Source organism: Bison bison, unplaced genomic scaffold (assembly GCF_000754665.1).
Source record: "Bison bison bison isolate TAMUID 2011002044 unplaced genomic scaffold, Bison_UMD1.0 scf7180017864291, whole genome shotgun sequence".
Taxonomy (NCBI): Eukaryota; Metazoa; Chordata; class Mammalia; order Artiodactyla; family Bovidae; genus Bison; species Bison bison.
The window spans coordinates 7,649,632-7,659,077 of record NW_011494863.1 but is presented as its reverse complement, the minus strand read 5'-3'; positions in this window follow the sequence as shown (position 1 = coordinate 7,659,077).

Sequence of the window (9,446 nt, the reverse complement as noted above, 5' to 3'; positions counted from 1 at the left end):
CCCGTATTGCTTGGAGAATTTTAAGCATTACTTCACTAGCATGTGAGATGAGTGCAATTGTGCGGTAGTTTGAGCATTCTTTGGCATTGCCTTTCTTTGGGATTGGAATGAAAACTGACCTTTTCCTGTGGCCACTGCTGAGTTTTCCAAATTTGCTGGCATACTGAGTGCAGCACTTTCACAGCATCATCTTTCAGGATTTGGAATAGCTCAACTGGAATTCTATTACCTCCACTAGCTTTGTTCGTAGTGATGCTTTCTAAGGCCCACTTGACTTCACATTCCAGGATGTCTGGTTCTAGGAGAGTGATCACACCATTGTGATTATCTCAGTCGTGAAGATCTTTTTTGTACAGTTCTTCTGTGTATTCTTGCCACCTCTTCTTAATATCTTCTGCTTCTGTTAGGTCCCTACAATTTCTGTCCTTTATCAAGCCCATCTTTGCATGAAATGTTCCCTTAGTATCTCCAATTTTCTTGAAGAGATCTCTAGTCTTTCCCATTCTGTTGTTTTCCTCTATTTCTTTGCATTGATCGCTGAGGAAGGCTTTCTTATCCCTCCTTGCTATTCTTTGGAACTCTGCATTCAGATGCTTATACCTTTCCTTTTCTCCTTTGCTTGTTCATAGATCCCACGAAAAAACAGAGTTTGAAATTCAACTGTTAGAATCACCTATTTTTTTTAAGTTATTTATTTTTGGCTCTGTTGGATCTTCATTGCTGTTCATGGGCTTTCTCTAGCTGCCGAGAGCAGGGTCCACTCTTGAGCTGCAGAGCACATTATCTAGGCCCACGGGGTTCAGTAGTTGCTACATGTGGGCTTGGTTACTCTGCGGCATGTGGGATCTTCCTGGACCAGGGACCGAACCTGTGTCCCCTGCATTGGCAGGCAGATTCTTTACCAATGGACTACCAGGGAAGCCCCATTACCCATGTATTTTTACTTGCAAAAATAAATTCTGAAGGCAGATAGTCTTTCAGACATGTAACAACCAAGTAGTCTGTATCTGTTAGCTGTCTTGGTCCTTTCAGGCTGCTATAACAAAATCCCACATACTGGGCGGCTTACAGAAATATTTTTCTCCCAATTCTGGAGGCTGCAAGTCTAAGATCAGGTGCCAGCATGACCAAGTGAGGATCATAAACTCATTCTATCTTGACATGGCAGAAGGGGCTAGGGAGCTCTGTGGGTTTTCCTTAAGAAGGCCACTAATTCCATCCTTGAAGCCTCAGCCCTCATGACCTAATCACCTCCTAAAGGCTCCACTTCCTAACACCATCACCTTGGGGGTTAGGATTTCAACATATGAATTTTGGAGGGACATAAACATATAGACCATAGCACTAGCCAATATTCATATGTGGCAATTTTAACTAAAATTAAATAAAATGAACTGGACTTACCTGGTGGTCCAGAGGTTAAGAATCTGCCTGACAACGCTGGGGAGACAGGTTCAATCCCTGGTCTAGGAAGATTCCATATGCCATAGGGCAACTAAGCCCATGAGCCCTAACTACTGGAGCCCACGCTCCCTAAAGCCCACGCTCTGCAACAAGAGAAGTCACTACAATAAGAAGCCCAGGAACCACAGCTAGAGAGAGCCCGTGTGCAGTCAGACAGATGCAGTACAGCCGAAAATAAATAAAGTTTTAAATATAAAAAACTAAATTAACTATCCAGTTCCTCAGTTGCACCAACCACATTTCATACTGTACAGTCCAGAGAGACCATTTCCATCATCTTACAAAGGGCTATTGGACCTTGCTGATCCAAAGTACTGGAAGCAGGGAGGGGGATATGAGGTTGCAGTTCTGTTTGATTTTCTTTGTAAATAGATCATTTGGATTTAATTAAAAAAGATCAGTCAACTTATGGTCTGTGTACAAATTTGGTGAATGATATTCTTCAACAAACATGTTAACAAATGCCATTTTACTTACATGTAAAAGCAGTTTCAAAGTTACCGGTCTACAATCCTAGGAAGGTAACTATTCAATCCAAACACTGAATATTACCAGAAAGTTCTTGGCACTCCACTTTTCTTTTTGCTTGCACCTCGTGACATGTGGGATCTAGTTCCCTGACCAGGGATTGGACCCATGCCCCCTGCGTTGGAAACACAGTCTTAACTACTGGGCCACCACGGAAGTCCCCTAAGTGAACAATCAGAAGTGCAGCTTTATATTAAGAAGATAATCAGAGAGATTTAACTCAAATTTGATGTTTCTCAGTTTGCCGATATTCTCTATCCTTTTCCTTTAGGTCACTAAATAGAAAGATAGAGAATAACCCTAACTTGAAACTCCTGTGTCTACACCACCTCGACTTCGTGCTTCTCATCCCGTTCCAAGGAACTTGTTGCATATAGTTTTAACTGCAACTTTAAGCAAAACTCTCTTGGGGGGTTTAAAATAGCTTTGTTTCAAAGCCGTGAGGGGAAGGAAACATGGCAATTACAAGGCCAGGGTGGCAGGAATGCAAAGAGGAGGAGATGGTTGAGATAAAACGGGAGAAATAGTCCTGGAGAGGTCTATCTTTAATCTAAGGAGCAGTTGGAGGGCCCTGGAGGATTATAAGAGTACAAGGAAGAATGTGGAAGCAGGAAAAAGTTAATCAAATTTGAGTTTTCAAAAGATGACTCTGGTTGCCTGCTGAGGAAAATTATGAAGAACAGTGTGGGAGGATGTGGGAGAAAATGCAGACAGAGCTCTCAGGAGACTAACACAGTGGAAGGCAGGCTGTGAGGCACCAGCCAGAGGGTCACTCCATCTCCCATGTTAAAAATAAGACACCATCCTGACAAATACAGAAGTAGTTATAAGGAAACAAGGCAGAGTGTTTAGAAGTTCAACAATCCCACAAAATCTGGATTGTAATACTTAATTTATTATTTGAAGGAGAATGCTTGCTTAACAAGCAAGCCAACTCCTATCAGAATTCCATAACAAAAATGTATTATTCACCTTGAAATTTTATTTTTTTTTCACCTTGAAATTTTAATCCCAGTGGAAACAGCACGACTTTCCCCTAAAATATTAAACCCAGTCTACTTTTATTGTCTATACTCTACTCTTCCCTCTTTTAAAGAAATAATATGGAAATAACCTTTAGAAAAAGAGAAGAATAAGTCTGGGCCATGCATTGATATAATCCTGAGATTCTTGGCAGACCACAGGCCAAGTTCAGCCCACTAATATGGTTTTTTTTTTTTTTTTTTGGCCTGAATGATGCTTTAAAAGAAATTAAACTATCTTTTTAAGTCAGAAAATTTAAGGAGAAACCTGGAATGCTTTTTTCTCCTGAAAAATCAGAACTGGCAACATGCGGGCTTTCTTTCACAAAACAACCATCAGCTAGAACTAACTGCAAGCTCGTTTTTTCAGACCTGGAACCCCTCTCCAGCTCATTAACATCACCACCGTCATCATCTAGGTATCTGAGTTCACACAGGCTATACACCTCCTTGGCGTTAGCATCAGCAACTGTCTCTCGCCCTCTTCTGACCATTCCATGCAACTGCACTAAACTGCCAAGTTAATCCAGCCTGTTGATCGTCTGCAAATAGGTCAGCCACTCAAAAACCAAAATTCTTTATCAATACCAAAACAAAAATTCCTCATCTCCTCCCAGCATCAGATGATATGTATTTAAGAAATGCAAACTGGGTTTTGTTTTCATAGACCATCATTTGAAAAGTGCACAAGAATGTCAAACACAAATCTCATTATAGTATAATTTGTGAATGGAATTCAGAATTACTTCACTTACATAACAAAGCTTTAATTTTTTCCCCAAAAACAGCATATTAAGTCATTTTCCACCACGTTCCTCAATATGATTAAGGCACGATTAACTTCATCCTGAAGTTTCTGTGAGCTACACTGAATTTAGCCATCCCAAAGACTGTGAATTCTTGTCATGACATGGTGCTCACAGCAGCCGTCACAGGGGTCAAGACAAAACAAGGGGCTTTTAGTCACTGAGCTACTGCCAAGTGCAACACTCCAAGCAGGGAAAGCTGCTGCCTGACAGGGTAGCCCTGATCTGCAGGCAGATTCTATAACCAACTCCAACCTGATGTGGGCTTCCCTGGTGGCCCAGGTGGTGAAGAATTCGCCTGCAATGCAGGAGACCTGGGTTGGAAAGATCCCCTGGAGGAGGGCATGGCAACCCACTTCAGTATTCTTGCCTAGAGAATCCCCATGGACAGAGAAGCCTGGCGGGTTACAGTCCATGGGGTCACAAAGAGTCGGACACGACTGAGCAACTAAGCACATACAGCATACCAACCTGATGCACTTAACAGCTCTATTTTAAAAGTCATATATTCAACTAAAGAGATTTCTGCTATATTTTTACCACTATTCTCTTCTCTCTAAAGATAAAATGTGACGAGAGAGCAATGCTTTGATCACACCCTGTAAGTTAATCACCAATTTCCAACTTGCAGCAGCAATAGCCAAAGAATACAGAATGTTAAAACAAATATTTTTCTGCACTGAACTGGAAGTCTAGGGGTAATTGCCAAGTGTCTCTAATCAAAAACTCCTGTGGAAATATGACAAAACCCACAGGTGTGTAAGACCCATCCAAATTAGCAAAAATGGAGAATTATAAATCTTGCAGAAATTCTGTTTAATGCATTCCAAGTTTATCATGGGGTCCGAGCAGAGCTCTGCTCTATAAAGCACTTAATTAATGTAGAAGAATAAATACTTCAACTACATGTATTTGCTTGTAATGAGTGTACTTTCATCTCTTAAATTTCCAGTTTCCTGGGATTCCCTGAGACCCTAACAGGGGATCTACAAGATCAAAACTAATTTTTAGTAATACTAAAATATTATGTGCCTTTTTCACTCTCATTCGCTCCTGAGTATACAGGAGTTTTCTAGAGGCCACAAGTTGAGTGATACTTTCACAGACCAAATGCAAAAGCAGACAGGAGAATCCAGTTTCATTCTATTAAGCCAGGCTTTAAGGAAATTTGCAAAAATATGGAAAAACACCACTCTTATCACTAATTTTTCATTTTTTATTGTGACCATGCCACAGCGCTTACAGGATCTCAGTTCCCCAACTGGGGACTGAAGCCAGGCCCCGGCAATGAAAGCCCAGAATCCTAACAGGTAGGCCATCAAGGAACTGTATTTTTTTTGTTTTATAAAATATATTTATTTCTTATAAAACTATTGCTTAACATTAACATGTACTGGGTTGATTACCATTTCTTTTAAATGAATTAATATTGTAAAATTTTCTTACATGGAATGCTATCAAAATCAAGAAGTTTAGGTAGGAATTTCCCTAACTATGCAGTTTACAAGAAACAGAAATGGATGAATGAGAGCACTGAAATGTGCAATAATAATAAAAGAGAAAAATAAATCATAAAAAAAGATAAACATTTTTTTTGCTCTGCCCAGGTATCAAACCTGTTCCCCTGTGGAAGCACAGAGTCTTAACCACTGGACCATCAAGGAAGTCCCCTCAAAAAAATATTTTAAAATTTTCTCAGCTTTAGTTTCTAATAAGGTCAATATCAATAGATATAATCACATAAACAAAAAGCTCTATGGCATTCTCAATAATTTTTAAAAGATAAAGAGGTCCTCTCAGACCAAAAAGTCTGAGAACCACTGTTTTAAACACCAGTTCTCCTGCTGCTTCCTAGATGAAGCAAATGCTCAGAAAACTGAGTCATTAAGAATGTGAGAGTTGAACCATAAAGAAGGCAGAGCACCAATGAATTGATGCTTTTGAATTGTGGAGTTAGAGAAGACTCGAGAGTCCCATGGACAGCAAGGTGATCAAACCAGTCAATCCTAAAGGAAATCAGTCCAGAATATTCATTGGAAGGACTGATGCTGAAGCTGAAACTCCAAGGCTTTGGCCACCTGATGCAAAGAGCCAACTCACTGGAAAAGACCTTAATGCTGGGAAAGATTGAAGGCAGGAGAAGGGGATGGGGACGACAGAGGATGAGGTGGTTGGATGATCACCGACTCAACGGACACAAGTTTGAGCAAACTCTAAGAGATAGTGTATGAAGGGGAGCCTGGCATGCTGCAGTCCATGGGTTGCAAAGAGTTGGACATGACTTAGTGACTGAACAAAAACAGAAAACTGGTTTTACCCTAAATAATCCTTTTTACATCACTAATGAAAAGCTGGGGTCAGATGTTCAGAGTTTGGTCCTGAACACCCTAGCAGGCCCAGCACCCACCTCCACTCCCCAAATCTACAACCTTCAGTTTTTCAACTGAGGAATACCATTCTATCCCACTTGCTAAAGACCATGCTTTAGAGTGATCATAACAATCACAACCCATCAGGTTTTAAGATTTGATGAGCCTTCCCCCATCCCATTCACAAATTAGTAACAAGTGTCAGTAACAGCACCGGGGGTAGGGTGGGCCCTCATTAATCCTTAGTGGTGATGGTGGTGATGTTGCTGGTGACGGTTGCCTGACAATAATCCTATGAGGGACGTACTGGTTATATTCCCCATTTACAGATAAGGAAACTGAGGCACAGAAATGTCACCTGCTCAAGTTCACACAGGTAATAAGTGGCAGAGCTGGGAATCCAACCCAATTCTACCTACATCTCAAGTCCATGGGCCAAACACCTGCCTCGCTGTACACCAGAGGTTCTCATGCTTCACCATGCGGATGAGTCATCTCAAGTCCCTGTTAAATGCAGACTCCGATACGAGAGTTTGGGGTGGGACCTGGGATTCTGCATTTCTAACGGGTTCAAAAGCAGTACCCAAGCAGCTGGACCTCAAGCCACAATTTAGAAGACTGTATACCTCCTCTCATGGGCATCTGGTACCATTTTTTATTTCTGTGTTCATTTTCCTCGTGTACACTCAAATATGCTTATGCTAAAGTAATTTTCATCCATGTCCCATTCAACAATAGTCCCTAAACTTCATTCAACTTTTATTTTGTATTTAGTCACTGATGCCTGCAAATTACTTTTATTTTTTTATTGAAGTATAGTTGATTCACAATGGTGTGTTAGTTTCAGGTGTATAAAGTGATTGTTTTATGTATACATATTATATATATAATATATATAAATCTTTTTCAGATTCTTTCTCCTATAGGTTATTATAAAATATTGAGTATAGTTCCCTGCGCTATACAGCAGGTCCTTGTTGGTGTATCTGCTAATCCTAAACTCCTAGTTTATCCCCCCTCCCGTTCCCCTTTGGTAGCCATAAGTTTGTTTTCTATGCCTTGAGTCTATTTCTATTTTGTAAATAAGTTCATTTATATCATTTTTTAAAAATTCCACATATAAATGATATCGTCACTGAGTATGATAATCTCTAGGTCCATCCCTGTTGCTACAAATGGGGACAAAAAAACAACTACCTTTAGAACAAATAAATGCACTCCTTTCTTCATCAACTGACAGTGTTTTGAGCTGTCCACAGAGGGCAGTGTCTGCCCATCAGTGGTTCAGGTTAGGCAGCAAGCTTGGTAGAGCTGTGGAATTGAGTGATTACATGAATGTATTGAAAACAAATGGGAAAATGAAAAATTAAATTGCAGAAGCATAAAAAAGCATAAGTCCCAAATATAACACCATTGATACAGCAATAGCCATAATTAAGTATGCCAAAATGAAATAAAGAGGAAAACAATTTGGCCTTAGTAGAAGCTTTATGACAATCAACTGTGTTTGTTTATGAAAGACAAGAGAACTAAGAACTTGTCTGATGCCAAGAAATAGATCAAGTATTATTGCTAAAGCCAAGTTATTATTAGGTATTTTATAATATTTATTAATTGTACCTTGAACAGAGTTCAGCCTCATCTTCCCCATGGTCACCTCCTCACACACACTTCTGGAAAAAAGTCTTTTAAGCAATGGTATTGCACATAGCACACAGAAAAGAAGACTGGATTCATGTATGATGGAATCTAGGAGGATCCCCTGGAGAAAGCAATGGCACCCCACTCCAGTGTTCTTGCCTGGAGAATCCCAGGAACAGGGGAGCCTGGTGGGCTGCAGTCCATGGGGTCACTAAGAGTCAGACACGACTGAGCGACTTCATTTTCACTTTTCACTTTCATGCATTGGAGAAGGCAATGGCAACCCACTCCAGTGTTCTTGCCTGGAGAATCCCAGGGATGGGGGAGCCTGGTGGGCTGCTCTCTGTGGAGTCGCACAGAGTCAGACATGACTAAAGTGACTTAGCAGCAGCAGCAGCAGATCTCACTTGAAATCAAAAACACATATGTCATTTATTTGTAAATCTGTAAAGACATCTATGGAAAGGTGTTCACCAAACCATTGAGTTACTTTCACATGAAGCAGGCTACTGTTGAGAGGGGACTCCAATGAGGAAATATCTAGGTTCTGGTCCATATGAAGGTAGAAATAACCACCTCATATGAGAAAGAGAGATGGTGCTTATTAACATTTGCTCCATTCACCAGGAACTCCTTTGACAACTCATTACCTACTATTAAAGTTATCAGAAAGAAAGCCTATTTTGGAGAAAAGTTGGTGCCCTGGCGCACAAATGCTAACATCAGACTACCTGGCTTCAGTTTCAGGCCTCTCACTCACTAGCCACGTAATTTTTGAATCCATTACTCCTTGAAATGGAATGCTTACCCTAGTCAGAATGGCCACCATCAAAAAATATACAAACAATAAATGCTGGAGAGGGTGTGGAGAAAAGGGAAGCCTCTTGTACTGTGGGTGGGAACGCAAATTGACATAGAAAACAGTATGGAGATTCCTTAAAAAACTAGGAATAAAATTACCATATGACCCAACAATCCTACTACTGGGCATATACCCTGAGGAAACCATAAGTGAAAAAGACACATGGACCCCAAAGTTCATCACAGCACTATTTACAATAGCAAGGACATGGAGCAACCTAGCTGTCCACTGACAGATGAATGGATAAAGAAACTGTGGTACATATACACAATGGAATATTACTCTGCCATAAAAAGAGTGCATTTGACTCAGTTCTAATAAGGTAGATACATCTAGAGCCTTTTATACAGAGTAAACTAAGTCAGAAAGACAAATATGTATTAACACATACATCATGGGAAATAGAGGGGGAAACAGTGGAAACGGTGTCAGAATTTATTTTTTTGGGCTCCAAAATCACTGCAGATGGTGACTGCAGCCATGAAATTGAAAGACTCTTACTCCTTGGAAGAAAAGTTATGCCCAACCTAGATAGCATATTGAAAAGCAGAGACATTACTTTGCCAACAAAGGTCCGTCTAGTCAAGGCTATGGTATTTCCAGTGGTCATGTATGGATGTGAGAGTTGGACTGTGAAGAAGGCTGAGCGCCGAAGAATTGATGCTTTTGAACTGTGGTGTTGGAGAAGACTCTTGAGAGTCCCTTGGACTGCAAGGAGATCAGCCCTGGGATTTCTTTGGAAGGAATGATGTTA